This window comes from Elgaria multicarinata, chromosome 6 (assembly GCF_023053635.1).
Source record: "Elgaria multicarinata webbii isolate HBS135686 ecotype San Diego chromosome 6, rElgMul1.1.pri, whole genome shotgun sequence".
Classification (NCBI taxonomy): domain Eukaryota; kingdom Metazoa; phylum Chordata; class Lepidosauria; order Squamata; family Anguidae; genus Elgaria; species Elgaria multicarinata.
Window position 1 is genome coordinate 80,326,638 of NC_086176.1, and position 18,464 is coordinate 80,345,101.

The 18,464-nt window shown below is 43.7% G+C and overlaps 1 protein-coding gene across 2 annotated transcripts in view; it reads left to right on the top strand.

Annotated features, from left to right (window-relative positions):
• The first annotated feature begins 7,115 nt into the window (after positions 1-7,115).
• Positions 7,116-18,464, top strand: part of HAPLN1 (hyaluronan and proteoglycan link protein 1) — a 71,179-nt gene continuing 59,830 nt past the window's right edge. The window contains exon 1 of one of the 2 annotated variants that reach the window (XM_063129645.1): positions 7,116-7,144. The gene's annotated coding sequence lies outside the window, so the exon portion shown is untranslated. Of the gene's footprint in view, positions 7,145-7,527; positions 7,584-18,464 lie in introns of those variants that run through there. The other variant, XM_063129646.1, reaches the window with a different exon arrangement.

Consider the following 18,464-nt stretch of genomic DNA (forward strand, 5'->3'; position numbering starts at 1 on the left):
CTTCCTCTTTCCCCTCTGGGAAGAATAAGGAAGTGCAGAGAAGTGACCGTAAGGAGACACGACACCCACCCGGTGTGATGATGCTCTATGACTCCTATGCCCTGCCAGGCTGAAGCCAGCAGGAGGGGAGGAGCAATCCTTTCCTCCCTGTCCTCCATCTTTAGCATTTTTTGCTGGGCAGGCTTTTCAGCCTGTCTAGCGAGGATACTTCATCAGAGGAGGGAAGGAGGCTGGAGTAGCCTCAGAGTAAGTCACATCCTCCCCACCCACCAGAACACCTTTTCCTCCTCTTCTGAGATCACTGTCCCATCTTGGAGTGCATGGTATGAAGGGGAGGGTCTCAAATCTGTGGCTCCCCTTCTGAAGCTCTTCCAGCCTTCTTTTCCAACTAATCCTATGGCCCCTGGGATACTCTTACAGGGACCACAGGATTGCTCTCTTATACAGCTAGGCTTTCTCCTGGGTCCATCCTGCTCAGCCTCTGTACTGTTAATGCTGCCTTCCCTCTGTGTCTTTGAGTTATTCTTCCTGTCTGCCACCTCAACTCTCCTTCCTAGTCCCGCACACATTGATGCATGTATTGTCATGATTATGGCCTCCACACCAAAGATTAAGATATGTCTTCCATTTATTTTATGCAGATTGACCGTTAAGCTATCAGCACTGATAAGGGACTTTTAGGTGTTATCATTACAGGTATAGTGCAAAAAGGTTCAAGCACCAATTTATGCATTTCTCTGATGGATAGAGGATGACAATGATTAATCCAGAAACCAGAAATTTAAACTGCTGACCACTATCTTCTTAAAAAGAAAATCTACTCTGGCTCTTTAATATAATCAGTATTTAATTAGATTAACCTATGTGGATTGAACTGTATTTGTCTCAAGAGATAAAGATAGTAATATGAAATGACTTCTGTCTCACACTGCTATTATTTTAAGAAACATATTTTAAAATAGGGCAGCTCCCAAAATGATCCTGTTGTATACTGTTTGTGGTTTTAACTTTATTTATGATTGAAATGGTCCAGGTCCAGGTGGGGAAACATGGATTCTTCTGGCCATTCACACACAGTGCATAAACTGATTTTGTTTGTTTCCCACAGTTACAGTTTGAGAGTAAACCCTGCTTTGGACAGCATATGAATTCAGTTTAGAAATTACATGTTTCTGCTTTCTATTTCATATATACATTTGCATGTCAACGAGAGAAAGATTCAATCAAAGGTGTTCTTACTGCAATGCATGAAAATATCTCTGGACACATTTCAATGTTCAATACAATTTAGAGGTGTTTGTTCTTTAAAATCTGAATACTTACTGAATGCAGATAAATCTACCTGATGTACTGTAGATAGGTAAAGTAATACTTCAAGCAAAGAATGTGGCTGACACCTTGACCATTTATAATTTGGGAAGAAAACCTACTGAGTTCAGTGTGATTGATTTCGAAATAGTGGGCACAGTTCAAAAATGTTGGTCAAGTCTATAGTTTATTTCACACATTGCAAGCAGCAAAACTAGGTTTGCTACTAAGTGTGCACTTGATGAGAAACTGCAACCAAATTGAACTTCCTGATTCATGTATGATGCATTTTTTTCAAACATGTTTGTTGCATTTATAGTTTACATTTTAAGATAAAATGTAAATTTAAAACTAGAGCTGTGCACAAATGGCCTCTCATAATTCTCCATCCTATTTGTGGATGGAAAAATTGGGTGGACAATTTCACCGAATTTCTCGGGGGTGGGCGGGGGAGAGAGATTCTCCAACAGTTTCTCACAGCTGGCAGGGGTTGTAGCACATCTTACTTCTTCTTTCATAAGGCTTTTGTGGGGGGTGGGGGTGAAGGAGTGGAGGAGGAAAGCCACAACAACAATAACTGCATTAGCAGCCTCCCCACCACCACCATTTTATATTCTCCACAATGTCCCATATCTAGCAGGTATCTTCATTCCAGACATTGTGGGTCAAGAGAGGGAAGGTGGGTACTATATAAAATTAATTGAAGTGTGAGAAGCTGAGGAAGCTAAAAGGTCCTAGAGAGAAGATTGTACAATGAAAGACAGGGCATTCACACACACTCCTCAGACACCTCATAAGTGAGGTAAGCACAAGACTCCTGAACCAAATGCATGAGAACTTCTCTCCAAAATTTCTCCTTTGAATTTCTTTTCGAAAGCAACTTTATATATATATATATATATATATATATATATATATATCAATCAAATTGAATGAGAATGGACAGAAAAAAATGTGGGAGGGATTTTCAGCACAGCACTACTAAAACCTCTTTGGCCCATCCAACTGAAATCAATGAGGACTTAAATTAAGCTGCATACATGTGTACCTTCAAACAGGAGTAGATGCAGGTTTTGTGCTATCCCTTTGCTCTTGTAATGATACAAATAGAATCCATAGATCCAATGCTGTCTCTTCCTTCTACCCCACCTCCTAAACTTTAGTGGGTCCTGCATGTTTACCTACTCAAATGTTTGATATTTAAACAATAATAATAATAATTAAAGCTTCTCTAGGGAAGAGAGGGGAAGATGGCCCAAGGTCCAGCCAATCAGCAGTGTGCATTGTCCTACTCTGAACAGATGGCAATGTGGCTTTGTGAAAGATACAAATGCTATCCAGTCAGCACTAAGCAAATCCAGCCTCTGCTGTAAAACAGGAGAAGAAATTTACATGAGTTTGATCTGTTGGTGAAAGTGGTGCATTTCGCCAGAATCTGCTGGCCCTTGGTCTCCTAGCATTACCAATCAGAAGGCTGCCTGGGGCGGGGGCAAAAGGGGGCATTTTGCCCTGTGTCCTACATAGTGGGGAAGGAGTGACAAGCATTTGGTGTGTGAGAGAGTGAGAAACAGCCTCCCCCACCCCACAAAAAGATTTCAATTGCCCCGGATCCCCAGATTTATCTGGGTGGTTTTGCCATGAAGACATTGTACAACTATTCTGTCTCTTCCACCCCCACCCCCTGCCAATAGATTTTCTGCTGTAAGGTGGGGAAACGGCTGAAGAAGTAGTGGGAGAACATGAGAAAGTTATGAGTGGAAGATGGCACCTGGACTCCGTGTAAAATTCCATGAATGAGAAAGGGTGATGGCACGATAAAAGTTTCATCTGAAAACAGCCCAGGTCCTATTCTATTTCTTTCAGTGGAACTTTGTTTCAACTAACAGTTTTGGAATGTTCCTAGAATGTTTGACATTGGGGTGTGAGGCAGCAGAACTACTGTACCTATATATGGACATTTCAAGCACACTGTCAAGATATACCTGTAGCTTACTAAGTACTCTTTTTGTTCAATGAACTAGATGTTTGTGGCCAAAATGTTGCTGTTGGATCTGGCAGGAAACTTCATATTTCTGCCCAATCAAGAGCATTGCATATTTATATCCAGACAGGACCGTATGTATTATAAATAGCATGTTCCAATATAGTGCCATATTTTTTCTACAAAGAAATAATGGTTTGGAGCTAGAGTACAACAGCAAATTTGTAGAGAGTTTAATTGTTGTGAACTTCCCAGAGAGCTTTGGCTATTGGATGGAATAGAAATGTAATAAATAAATAAATAAAAACAAATAGAAAGGTGAACCTCAAACGGCAAGGGCTTGCAATATACCTATGAAAGCATGAACATTTGGTATCATCATTTAAACTATAGTTGTTGGGTCTTGATGGGGAATGGGGTGAAGACTCATCCTCTTCCCTGTCTCCACACCCATCCACACCCACCTGTGTCCTCAATTTCTACACTTTGAAGATCCTCTTCTCAGTGGCATGAGGATTAGCTTTTCAAAAGCTGATAGCTTAACCAAAAACATTTCAAAATGGGACATGATCAAAGTATCTCATATCCACAAGGCTATCAGAAAGCATCACTTTTTCTACCAGTGCAACAGAAGATTGACTATTTTTTTCTCCCTCTGACAGGATGACACGGGGTTTCCCTAAACTGCCAAGTTTTGAGGATGGGGGGAAAGCAGGCAATGCAAATCCTAGCTTCTTCTTCTTCTTCTTCTTCTTCTTCTTCTTCTTCTTCTTCTTCTTCTTCTTCTTCTTCTTATTATTATTATTATTATTATTATTACATTTATATACCGCCTTTTTTCCTCCAAGGAACCCAAAGTGGCATTCATAATCCTCCTCCTCTCCATTTTATTCTCACAACAACAACCCTGTGAGGTAGGTTGGGCTGAAAGTCTGTGACTGCCCCAAAGTCACCCAGTGGGTTTCCATGGCCAAGTGGGGACTAGAACCCAGATCTCCTGACTCCCAGTCCAACACTTTGGCCACTACACCACGCTGGCTCTACTAATCATATACACTAACTATGTGTGATGTGATTAAACACTTCTTTGAAAAAGGGTACTTCATAGTGCCATTTTAATTTTGAAAGGAATGCAACCCATAGAGTGAGGAGAGGCAGTCAGTTAATGATAAACAGCAATCTCTCTTTTCCTCTGCCCCTTCAGTAGAGGATAGAAAAGAAAAGAGGGGAGGGATTTCTCACCCTCTCCAGCAAAGCTCATAGCTCACCCCCCCCCCATTGGTACATATTTCTCTGAGATTTGCCACTTCTAGGGGTGGGCAAGGAAGTGTGCAAGCAAGCGAAGGTGTTGTGTCTACTATTGCCTCTACTTTGTTCATCCTGGGCAACTATGGCAGGGAGGATTGTGCCCACAATGCTGTCTAGCGAGAGTGAGAGAGCACAAACAGACAGCTTTATCTATTTGCTTGCCCTTTCTCCCTGGGTGGTGCAGTACAGAGGGATGGTCATTGAAGGAGAAGCTATCCCATCCCTCATTTATTCATCTGTACTCTCCCTCTGGTCCTCCCAGATCTCTTTATCACCCAGTGAAAGAAGATGAGTATGCAGGCAGAAATTGTGGCTTTTCTTCCAAGGAGGCACCTTTTGCATCCTGACTCTCTCTCCTATAAACCACCCAGTGAAAGTGTTGTGAGTAAGCAGAAGGAGAATGAGCAGGCCACCACCTCCTCTCTAAGCCCAATCCTTCCTGCTGCAAAGACAGGATGTGCAAGCAAGTAGACATTGCAGAGGGAGGGGGTGTAGGTGAGCAATGAGAGACAAAGACCAATCCTTCCTACTGAGAAAGAGAAGGCTGAGGAAACCATGTGGTGTCTGCATCTTCTTGTACATTCCTCCCTTTCTGGATGACATTGCAGGGAGAATTTGGTTCTGTGGGAAGAATCCCCACCACTGTGCTGCCCAAAGGAAGAATTTTGGTGAGAAAGTGGATGCTCCTTCCATGGTCAACCCTGAATGCTGTACAATCCAGAGAGCGGGAGGGAGGAAGGGTGTGTGAATGGGCAGAGATGACTGCACAGTCTCTCTTGAGAGCACCACAGACGCACTCCACCATGCTGGTGTGTTCAGTGTGAAAGATAAAGGAGGTAGGAGCAGTCACTGCCTTCTCTTGTTGAATGCTTCTCCATCCACCCATCTCCATTCATGCCACCCAGAGAGAAGGTCCTCCAAGACAAGGCTTTTACAGTGCCATTATTATTATTATTATTATTATTATTATTATTATTATTATTATTATTTATATAGCACCATCAATGTACATGGTGCTGTACAGAGTAAAACAGTAAATAGCAAGACTCTGCTGCATAGGCTTACAATCTAATAATTGTATTAGATTGGCCTGCCTCATTCACAGAAATGTATGGGGTGTCCAGAGGAAGCCGTTTGTAATCCTCCCATGTCTTCCCAGTACTTTTCCCATCTTTTCTCTTACTGCAAGGCAATTTATTAAGGAGAAAGAGGCAGAGGGCTCCAAATGCCTTCTCATTCAGAGCCCTCCATCTGAAAGCACCCAGAGATAATGAGTGTGAGGAAGTAGTGACTAGAAGGATTTGGCAAGTGATGGTTGATGCTCTCTTTGTTTTTACCTTTCTTCTCCTTCTAGAATGCTCTACCTGCTTGTGCATCCTGTTTCTTTGGGCAATGCCACAGGAAGAACTAGTTGCAGCCATCCAGAAAGGTGAGCAAGGAAAAGGAGGCAACAGCCACAAGCTTTGCCAATTCATTCACACTTCTCAATGCGTAGTGCAGAGGATTGGGGTAGTTAGGCCTAATCCATACCACAATGCTACTCAGAGGAGGTGAGTGAGAAGATGAAGTGGGTGCTCTTTGAATGATGAATCTGCTGTTCTGCATCAATTGCCACAAGCAACAGAAGGTAGTCCAAGCAGGCAACTAGTCGTGATGGTACCGTGGGCCCAGTCCTCCTTGCCACCCTGCCTACAGAGGATGAGCAAGAGATAGGAATAATTTATAATTCCAGTCTTGTCTTGCTTCCACTTTTCTGTGTTTTCTCCCCGCCCTCATTGCCTCGCATCCCCACAAGAAGCAGCAGAGTTCACAGGCGGAGGCATGGTAGTACCGTGGTTTCCAGGGGACTTAGGGCAGGTGAATAGAGGGAAGATGGTTATTTACTGTTTGATTACCTCTCATCTGGGCTCCTTTTCCTTAAAAAATAAAAGTGTCATTTCCCCCCTCAAATACCTGTTTAAGGCCTTCAAGACATTTGATTTTATCAGATTTTACATTGTGTCATTCTCCCTTCCTCCCTAATTCATTCATTATTAGTTAAACATAGTTTTGGGGTGGGGGAATAGTTATGTGATTTCAGGCTCATCACTAGTTTCATTCCCAAACTTGACGCATGGGTGCACAACTTGGGGCCAAAGGGGCCGTGCACCCCTGATACAGTGCCCAGTTCTATCAAATCTGATTCGGAGGGAGTGAATTGAGGCTCGGTGGGAAATAGAACAGGGTTCAGTTAGATCCGGTTAGTCGGCCGCCCTTCTCTTCGCTGGATTTCTTTCCACACACCGTCCCAAGAAGAGGAGGAAAGGGGTGGGCGCCAGTTGGAGGAGGAGGCGGTCAGGGCGGCCGGAGCCGGGGAGGATCACGTTCCTCAAGGTGCCCGTCACTCGCGCCCGGCCGCGCGCCCTGCCCAGGGAAACTCTGACAAGGACTTGTTCCACTTGGTGGTGGTGGGCAAAGCCGGGGCGTGGGCGGCCGGGTGGCGTGAGGGGTGTTCTTAAGGGGCCGAGCCAAGAGGGCAGGGCACCTAAGGAAGACCCGGAGCCTGAGGTAAGACGAGACGACGGCCGCTGCGAGACAGACTGAGCCGCTCTCGCGTCGCGCACTGGGCGTGAGAGAGAGGGAGAGAGCGAGGGCGCGTGGCGTCTGGCTGTTTACGTTCCCACCCCTTCATTCCTGGGCTTTGAACGGAGCTCGCGCTCTTGGAAACGGCCGCGGCTTCTGACGTGGACCGCGAGGGGCTCTTGCTCTTTCCCTCTCGCGCCTTCTCCCTCCCTCCGTCCGTCCGTCCGTCCCTCCCTCCCTCCGTCTCCCTCGGAGCGGGGCTTTCGCCTTCTTCAGGCAGGCGCGCCCGGCCAGAAGTGAGTCCCGCGCGCGCAACATCACCTCGAGGCGAGCGCCGGCGCGCCAGGGGCCCCACGCGCTTCAGTCGAGGGACTTTTTAGGCGTTGGTGCGGGGAGGCATCTTCGCTTTGGAGCTGTGAGAAAGGTAAAAAGGGGGGAAAGAAAGGAAAGGGGGGGGGGAGAGAAGGGGCGGAGGGAAGGAGTCCCATCGAGCTGCTCTCGACCAATAGACAATAATCTGAAAGGCGCCAGATTCTGTGGGAAGGCTCGAATTTGCTGTGCGGGGCGACTTGACATGGACTTTTCTCAGTTGGTGTAATTCAGCCTTCCCCGACCTGGTGCCTTCCAGGTGTGTTGGACGCCAGCGCCCTGGGAGCCAGCGTCAAACTCCTCTGGAAGGCACCAGGTTGGAGAGCGCTCGTGTAACTAATGGAGCACTATGGGGTGCTGCCTCCCCCTCTTTTTTCTTTCTCTCTTTCTGGTAGAGTTCCTCTGTCTTTTTCCTCCCCTATCACGGCACCTCTGTGCTGGGAAAAGGTTCAGCTCTTGGCAACTCTGCATATGAATGCATCACATCGCTTTTGTAATCTCAGATGGAGTTTGGAGATGAAAAGGGGATACTCGGGCCAAGTGTGATTAACTTCCAGCCCTGCCACTGCCCCTTCTCGGGATTGTCTCTCAGTTACTTACTTCGTTATTTCATTTATGAAATGGATTTGTCACCTTTACTGCAATAGTACCGCCCAAAACCATCTTCATTCTAAGCCCCCTAAAGTAAGGAGGAAAATAGTTTTGAGCATCTCAGTTCGGCTAGGACAGCCTTCCCCAATCTGGTTCCATTCAGATATGTTGGACTGCAACTCCATAATCCACAGCTGGCATCCCTCCCCCATGGCAGGCTGTCTGTGGATGATGGGTGTTGTAGTCCGCGAGGGCACCAGGTTGGGAAGGCTAATGTAAAGAAACCAAAGACAGCTTGCAGTGGATTTGTAAGGAAGGAGAAACAGATTGGAAGGAGCAGTGAAACTTGCAAATGCCTGTAGGGACATTCGGAAAGTTACACCTACTAAAATTCAGAACCACCGCCTCATGATTCTCTTCCCATTTCTTTTTCACCAGTCCTTACTTCACATATAGAGATGTATTGAAAGTTTGGTGAAGGGCAAGGGCATCTATTCTTTTGCAACTCTTGAACTGCAAGAGCTGTTCTGTTGAAGAAGTAACTAATCTGTCTTAAATTATCCTGAATGATGATCCTTTTGAGGGAAGCAGGAACAGTGAAAAGACTGCAAGCCCCTAGTTTTCCTGGTCAACAAGGTGGTTTAGCCCCCCTATAGCTGGCAGCGTTTAATGGGAATGGAAAGGGATACATGTTTCAGCACTATCCGGACATGCAGAAAGGAAAGGAAAGAGCATGAAGAAGTTTGCAGAGTTTGAACTTGAAGGATATTTGTAACATCAGTACTTGCCCACAAGGCATAGAAAGAGCATAGCCTCAAGTGCTTGCTGTTCCTGGCTACGTGTTTGCATATTTGCCATCACTGAGTTCTTTATGATCACAGTTTAAAAGGGGAAAATGTTCCTGATATATTCTGCAAATGATCAGAATATTGTCTCAGTAATAGTCCACAGCAGTATTATCTCAGAGTTCTAAAAAGAGTTCATTGCTTGTCTTCTTTTCTAGTTCAGTTAGGTAGAAAATGATAATCCTAAATAATATTTCAAAACCAACACTTTTACTAGGCTTGGGTAAGGTTCAGTTAGCTCTTTCATTTTTATATTGCAGAGGCAATGTATAAATGAGATTACTATGTATTTGGCTTTATGTTTTTAGAATATCTGGAAAATCCTTATATTGCTGCTAGGAATTTTCAAAGTGGAAGGGCAAGCATGGGATGTCACGCACACACACACATACACACACACACACACACACACACACACACAGAGTTTTCTTAATTCTAAAAACAACTTGAAAAAATGATTTACATAAAACACATGCATTACCATTTTTGACAAAAACTTAACAGAAAACTATTAACTATGAGTTTAATATGTTCAGTTTTTAAGCACTTTCACTGAGTGTAAAAGTAAGAAGGCGGTGGTGACAAAATGAGACTTTCAGTAATTCTTCCATGAAAAAATGTATATGATGTGATGCAGTATGTTTTGTAATGCACATTCCTGGAAGATGAAGGAATTGGTATTATTATGCCCTTTTGATAATTACGTTCTGCAAAGCCAAGGTTTTTGCATGTTGAGAAAGTTACAGGCTGATACAATAAGCTGCTAAACTTGAGCCACCTGGCTTTAAGCCAATTCTAGTCTCATCACAGTTAATGATATTAAGTCTGTTTAGCACACTGTATTAACTTTTGCAAAGTGCTTTACAGTCTTTATCTTGCTAAAGAGAAAAATATATATCCCTCAATTGTCATTCACTTGTCCAAAGTGACATAGCGAGCAGGTACGAGGGGTCTTCTTGTTCACTGATGGTGCTTCCAGACAAGACTTTTATTGTGCAATCATTCTGCCTCATACATGGAATTGTAGATGGTGTCGTCTTCCATCTGTAACCCTCTGATGTTTTCCTGCAACTTCTTCCATCTTTTTTCTTACTACAGAAAATTGGCTAAGGGCGGGAAGGCAGAATAGCTGCCTAGTACCTTTTGACTGGTAGCACCAGGAGCCATCTGTTTGGAAGTACCCGGAATGTGTTGAGCCACAATGACTTTCAAAAATAGTAGTTACTTTTACAGCACTGATCCAAAGAGATAGTAGGAGGGAGGCAGAGGCAGAGTATGGAACTTAACCAATGTTTAAATAATATCTGGGAGTGTTTCTACTTCAACACCTTTCTTTCCAAAGGTGCTAAGGTAGGACACAAAGTTAAATTCCCACCCCACACCCACCCCATCCCATAGCAACATTCAAACAGTGATTTCACATCAGGCTCATGATGAAATAAGCATAAGAGGGGAACATGGCTAAGCATTGAATTGTTAGTTGAGGTAGATATTTAGCCAACATTAAATGGCCCATCTCTCTTTAGTTTAATAAGCGTGATCTATTAAACTGCATACTCTTAAACTGACATGCCTTGCAAAATAAAACAATAAGCCTAAACTTAGTACTGAATATGTGCCTTCTTCAAAGAAGTCAGTGTTAAAACCTTCAGTAGTGCAATAAAGGAACTTCTGCTCTGTGGCACATTTGTGCCAATAGGCTGTCTTACTAATGAGTCTTTATGCTCAAGGAGTTTGGATTGAATATGAAGTTCTAATGTTTGTGTTTTTAAAGAGAAAAACACGTCTGTTGTAATGGAAAGCTTTAGTTGGCATGTGGCTATGTTGTGATTCAATGAAAAATAAAATGATGAAAAAAGATCCAGAAGTTAGTGAGAAGATAATTCATATAAAGAATAATGTCATTATATAACATGTAATGGAATTAATTTACTGTGACCGATTCTACCTTAACAAATATGCTATAGTTAATATGAATTAATATAGGCAGGAATAGTTCCAAAAAATAGAAATCCACAAGAAGATTTCCAGCTCCCTTTGCAGTTTTATTAGGTTGGTCATAATTCAGGTCACGCTTTCATCAATTGCAGAGTTTCTGTAGAGCTTTACTTTTGAAATGCTGATAGGACTGACACCAGCATTTTGAAGGCACTTGGGCAACTGATGTAGGAAGAGTGGAGAAGGTGAACTGAGCGCTGCGACAAGAGTGGGGTGTAAATATTTGAGGGCTCAGTCTTATGTCGATAGTCAGCAACCTCCATACTCAGAGGCTGCTGAGTGTCCAATGCAGGGCGGTCAGAGCACATGACTTGAATCTCCATGCTCCTGTTAATCTGCATTTCTGCTACTAGCAGCAGCCCTTCAGAGGGGGAGGGAAGGAGACTGGGGTGGGGCAGCCATAGGATTCAGCGTAAAGCAGCTGCCCCTTTCTCCTCCCCTCCCCACCCCTGGGAATGCCCCCTTTCCCCCATCTCTGCACTCTGTTTACCGAGTGTTCTTTCCATGCCGCCTACAAGGGAGAGGGAAGGGGCAGTGAGTAGTTTCCCAGCTATGAGGTCAGAGCCAGGGATCCAACTTTGTAGCCAGGAAAATGAACAATCCCATGCCCCCCCCCACCTCCCAGATGCTGTCTAGGGGCCATGGAATTGCTCTTTAAGTCTCACTCTGTTGCTGCAGGGCCAGCCCACATTGGCTGGACCCTGAACCAAAAGAGAGTCAAAGTGGCAATGCTGCCATTCGGTCGGTGGGCTTCCTTAGAGTTCCATAGCTAGGGTAGCCACTTAAGCATCACTCAGAAAAGAGGGCAAAAGAGGGCAGTGGTTTGTATACAATTTGCATATGCTAATTTATATGTACAGCTGCAAATTTGGAACTGATTCTTAAAATGTAAATAGAAATACATTACAGACCTTTCTACACCTGCCTTTCCCCCCCTAGATCGTCGCTGTGCATCCAAGTGACACACAGGGGATCCTGGGAGCAGGCAGGGATGATCCCTCCATTTTCCCAGGATAACCCTTAAAGGGCCTACATCTCACCATAATGTGGAAGACTGTGACCAGGAGACCTATGTGCCTGTTTGTTCAGTCTGTGGTTCAAGTGTTAACTGTGAATGGGCAACAGTCCTTAATGGTTCTTTAGCTTTTAACCAGAATTGGACTAGACAGCGGATGGTTCTCTGGTAGCCTTTCAGGTACAAGAATATCCTCTGTAGAGGACTTATGGTCATCCTAAGCATGGCTTAATAATCAGATGCTATTAGCAGATTCCTGCTATCACTAGTGACTCCCCCCTTTCCTTATCATGTGCAAAACCCTCAGAGGAGCTGGGTATCCCTGTCACTCACTTAGCACTGTTAAAATAGGGTGCCTTCCAAGCTACCACACACCCCAATATCAGTTACAGTGAGGACCATCCTGAATATGAGCCATATAACTGTACATCAGGCCACATCTCTGCTCGAGAACATTACACCCCATCCTTTTTGACAACACCACCAGCTGAGAACAGTGAGATGTGAAGTAGATATGACAAGGAAGATGTAGTGGATTTGGAAGTATGTGTATGCTGCTTGGAAAGAATAGCCAAAACAAGTAGAAGGTGTCCACTGAAAGTGAAGGAGGGCCATCATCTTTTTTTGGTAGAAGGTTCTTAACAGGCATGGAGAGGAACACAAGGAGGAGGAACAGTTGCATGGATCCAGGAGGGCTGGGATTTAAGTTGGGGCTGGCCATGATTGGAGTCCGGAAGCATGATGGGATAGGAGGCACTTCATTGCAGCTATACAGAGAGCAACTGCATCCCTCCTCTGTGCTTTTGCATGGGTGGATTTGGAGTCCTGTGCTTAGCAAAGCAGCCCTCCCTTCTGAACGATCTGCAACATGTGGAGATCTCTGGGGAGGTGATCTTTGTGTTGATTCACATAGGGATCAACAACCCACCTTGTGTCATATGACACCTTGTGTCATATCATTACAATCCCATCAAGGTAACACTATATGCCTCTTGCACTTTTATATCTCTTAGGACAGGCACACAATGACGTTTGCTGCGGTATTTTGAATGATATGGAATAAAAAGCAGAAATGAACACTAGGAAAGCAGTATATAGAACGTGTAAGGTGATCCAACAATTATCAGTGCACTTCAGTACTGCTATAAAGCAGTAGTGTAGATCTAACCCTGGTAAGGGGGTTTGTGGCTTCCTGTGCCCTTTAATGGATATGGATAAATAAAATACAGGATGGGAAATTTTATCAATCATAACATGGGAATGTATGCTCAGATGTCTCTTGCTGCAGTGATAGAAGCCAGTAGCTACTGTACATATCATCAGTTTTATTTATTTATTATTTTCTTTATTTCATTTCTATACTGCCCCATAGCCAAAACTCTCTGGGTGTTTCAAAACAACTGATAAAAATACAAAATACAGCATAATAAAACTAGTCTACGTTTTTCACATAGAAAAATTTAAACAGTGTAAACAGTAAAACAATTAAATAGTGTTTTTCTAATAGACCTGTCAAAAAACAGCAGACACATTTGCAAACTGTGTTGAAAATAGTCACTGCATGTGTTTGTGGAGCTTCTCCCTTGCTAGGCACGAGAACATAAAGAATGTCATGCATTCACAAGTTTTCTCCCTCCATTGGAAGAACTGTGATTGTTCCATACTTCCTGAATGATCACAAGACGTGTCTATGAACTCTTTGTTTCAGTGTGTGTGTGTGTATATATATATATGTATGTATGAGACATCGCTTAGACAGCACCAGAAAAAGGAGCGTGGATGGTGGAATCTGGGCTTGTCCTTCTCCATATCAGACTGCAAAATATACCTTTTGCTCTGCTAAAATTCACACTTTAGGATAGGCTGTTACTGTTTGAGACCTATTTCACACGTTGCTATATAGAAAGTATTCTGCTCCTAGTTTGACTAGACTATTGGTTAATCTAAGTTTGTCAAAGTTTGTGAGCCTTCCTGTGTGTCGTACTTTGATTGAGCACCTATAGCTTTCTGAACATGACAATTTAATCCTTCTCTGATTTGCATGATTGTGTTGGGTAGGAAGAACGTGGAACAAAATGTCACAAGCAAGTCTCTAGTTGAGTATTTTTCTCTTTCTCTATATCTATGGTGGGATTAATGATAATTCCCACCATAGATGCTATCAATGATTCATTATATAAAAACAAGGTAATAATGTTAATATTTGGCTTTTGTTACAGCCCAGTCATAAACATGTTTACAGAGCAGTAAGTCACATGAGTTCAATCTTCTTGCAGCTATAGTTAGGATTAAGTCCTAAACATTGTTCAGAATCAGCCTGCAAGTCATGGGAAGAACTGAAAGTTCAGAGCTGAAATAATACTTGCCATTCCACTGAAGTAAAAATCAAAATACCCTGATACACTAAAAATGATTTCACATTTTGTTTATTTTACACTTTAAAGTCAGAAATACAGTTTATCAATAATCCATTTTTATTTTTGGAAGATGTTTAATTGAACAATTTTCAGCTCAAAACTTCTCTTGTCACTTCTAAGGAATTATTAGACATTCTGGCTCCACAGTTAGCAGTTCAGCTACAGTCATGTACTTGAAAAGGCAGTTTGTAATTTGTAGGTAACAAAATGTTCTTTGGGGTAAAAAAGAAACACCACCTATGGATGTATTTGGGATTTTAATCAATGGTGCTTAAGCAGGATTAGAGGAAACAGCTGGCTAAACAAATATTGGGGGCAGAGTGGATGCAATGTTATAAATTAATAATGCTGGTCTTTATTTATACCATGAATGAGAGGTTTTGTGGAGGTATAATGTCTTAACCATGGTCACCATGTGCCACCTAGTGGATGTGACAGTATTTTGCTACCATAAACATATAATTTTTACCTCCCAAAAATATTCCACATACCCTTTGCCAATCCTGCATGCTATGTTAATTCTAACAAGTTATTAACAGTCACTTGCTAGCCTTAGGACACAATTTCATGCATATTTAGACAGAAAAAAGTCATGCAACTCCCCGCATTCCCCAATCTAAACATGCATAGGATTGCACCTTTATTCCCTCAAGAAATAGTGTTCTCACTAAAAATCAGTTTAACATTAATTGGATAAACCAGGAAATTAATTCCTTTTCTTCTTCTTCTTTTTTGCTGCTTCTGAAAGGTTTCAGACATAGCTTTCTAAAATGCCAATGTTCATGGCTAATGCTAATAGTAGTTTCAAAACAACATCATAAAAATGAAAGCAATGCCAGTTAAAATAATTGGTTTTGTTTCCATTCTACCTTAGCAGAAAAAAAGCTTAATCAAGTTCATGTAATTTCCCAAACCATCCTATCCTTTTTACTCTTCTTATCTCCACTCCACTTCCTTTTTTCTTCTTCTTTTCTTGCCCCTTCGCTGATGAGGCTCCTGTTTCTTCATTCCTTCAACTGCCATAATGGGGCTGTTTGCACGACATGACAGCCCACTGTGGGTTATTTAACCATGGTGAGGCTGTGGCAGTTGCAGCTAACACTTTGGATATGCAACCACTGCTCAGGGTTTGTTGTGTCATGCAAATCCTGCAAGCGTGGGTTATGTGAGGAATAAACAACCCCTGTATAGCCCCTAAAACAGATTGGGTTGTTTAACTCTTGCATAACTCTCTCGGTGAGTTTGCATGATATGGCAACACCCAAGTCGGGTTGAATATGCAACATGGTGGCTGTGGGTGCCACAGCTCTTCACGAGCCACAGCATCTTGTTCAACTATATCCCCTTCTCTCTTTTCATATCCTGGGCTGACTAACTTGCCTTCAAACCAATTCTCCACCTCATGTATATTGGGCATACATTTCTAAACTTGCCCTTTTGAGTTATGGATACTGAAGCTCAATTAGATAAAGACAAATTGAAATGGGTTCAAAGATGGGCAATGAAGATAGTCAAGAGTCTGAAAATGGTCATTGCCTGTATCAGGTATATGAAACCTCAGGCCTGGGGCCAAATCCAGCCCTCCTGGGGTCCCAATCCAGCCCTTTGAGTCCCCAGGTGGGCATGCCTTCTTTCCATGGCCCCACTACCAACTGATAGGTGATTTCCTGACTTTTGTGCAGTTTCACCCCTTTTTTAAAAGGTTGAAATGCCTCTAGAAGACAGAGGGCATGTCTACACCATGCCTTTTCCCCAGGGTCATCCTTGGATCATCCCTGTGCATCCAAGGCCCTTTCTACACCTAAGGATTATCGCAGGAAAATGGAGGGGTTGTTCCTGCCTCCTCCGGGATCCCCTGTCATTTGCATGCACAGGGATGATCCCAAGATGATCCCAGGAAAAAAGGCAGGTGTAGAAACGGCCCAAATGATGCACAGGGGATCCCGGGGGCAGGCAGGGACGACTCCTCCATTTTTCTAGGATAGCTGGTTGCCCAGTGATCCATTTTTTTCCACAGTCCCAGGACCATTCTGAGCTGCAGCTGGTGTGCTGTGTGCTCCCAGGACCTGAACGGGTACGGAGCTGTGGGTGGGTGGGCAGCAATTTCGCCATCCCCAAGATTATGAGGGGGTTGGGGCGCGTTTTTTTAAAAAGACTTCTTTGTTTTGCCCCATGCTCGTGCATGGCTCCTCTTCTGGCAAAAAAAAAAAAAAAAAGGCAGCCATGACATCCCTCCTTACTTCTGGGACGTTGCACTGCTGTTTGGATGCTGGGGGAAGAATGCGGAAGCAGGTAAGTCTATGATCTTCCCCCCTCTCTCCACATGCTTATGTGTAGACAAGCCCTTAGTTACTGGCAGTAAGAGTTTTAGGCTCTTGTGTTGCTATGTTTTTACCCTGCCCTTTTAGATTTTTTTATTTGTAACATTTATATACCATTGAATATAATAGTATCTCTCATTCAAATACATTATTAAAACACAGCCTTAAAACACTTCCAACTACTATAAAGGAGCAGTAAGATAGAGAGGGAATCTACACGTCGTTGTGAGGGCGCCTGCATGCGCCCCCAGTGCGCCCCCAAAGCCCCTGAAGAGACGGCGGAGGAGGAGGCTGGGGAATCCGGCCGCGTCCTTGCCGCCGCCCACCTCCCCGCCAGCCGGGTCGGAGAGCTCGGCGGAAGAAGGCGGGCGGAGAGCGGAAGAAGCTCTCCGACCCAGCTGGCTCTTCCGCCGGCAGCAGGAGGCCGGCGGGGAGGTGGGCGGTGCTGGCGGCAAGACACGGCCGGATTCCCCAGCCGCCGCCTCCTCCACCTCTTCCTCCGTCTCTTCAGGGGCACGATCTACACAGTCGTTTTGGGGGCGCACTGGGGGCGCATGCAAGCGCCCTCACAACAACGTGTAGATTCCCTCAGAGTAGCCTAATTAATTTACTTACAGCCCAGGGAAAGCCTGGATGAACAAGTGTGTCTTTAAGAGGTGTTTAAAAGATGCCACATTTTCCGCCTCCCAAGCTACATGAGGGAAGGTTTTTCCAAATGGTGGGTGCCGCTACAGAGAAGGCCCACTATCTGGGTGCTTCATGGCAACATTCTGCCCCTTTGGCCTTTGGCCCTTTGCCTTCTGCCCCATCCACCACTGGAATGTGGCCCATTACAACTACTCCAAAATTCAATTTGGCCCTTAGGGTTCTATAGGAAAGAATGGAGGAAATGGTTATGTTTAGCCTGAAAAAGAGGTGACTGAAAAAAGATGCTACCACTCTTGAAATACCTGAATGGCTTTCAGGTACAATGACTGTTGTACCTCGCTGGAAGTCTTCAAGCCATGTTGGTCTCCCTTGTCCTCTCATTACTAGCAAACACTACCAATATTGATATATAGGCAATCTGCTTTACACCAGGAGCACGGCTAGACCTATGGATGTCTTTTCCAGCACCACAGTTCAGTGATACTCTCTGTGCTCAAAGTACATGGCTTTTTAGACATAAATTACTCTGGCTCCACTGAGAAGAAAATAATGTTGAAAAATAAATGAAGCCCTATGTAGAAAGCTTCCTTGTCTCCTTCACTTGGATCCTGAACATGTTGTTTCCCTTTAATTAGTACAACAGAGTGGAAATCCTGAACATGAACGAATGCACTGAAACCAAACATGTAAAAATGGCAATATGAATGGTCCATCCGAAACCCTTCTGAGTGTGTGGAAAACATTTTGTTTTAACAGAGTTATGTGAAATATTACTTTAATAAGCTGGTGGTGTGATGTATGAGCTAATGGGTAAAGTGAGCAAGAATTCCCTCTCTCATGAGGAAGGTGCAGTTTGCAAATTGAAACTGTGCTTGATAAAATGCCTCAGCAGGTGATAGCACAAGCATCTATGCTTTCAGACTTCCTGGGTGGAAACAAGTGTTCTGGTTTCACAAGTGAAAGTCTCAGGATGCTGTACTTGAGTTTCCAACCTGGTGGAATGGAAATCTTTTGCAGCGTCCAAAAATCCTGGGCTAGCATAAAGCATTGCATTAAATGCATACTGAACCGTTACATCTATAGCAGATATAACGACAGAAT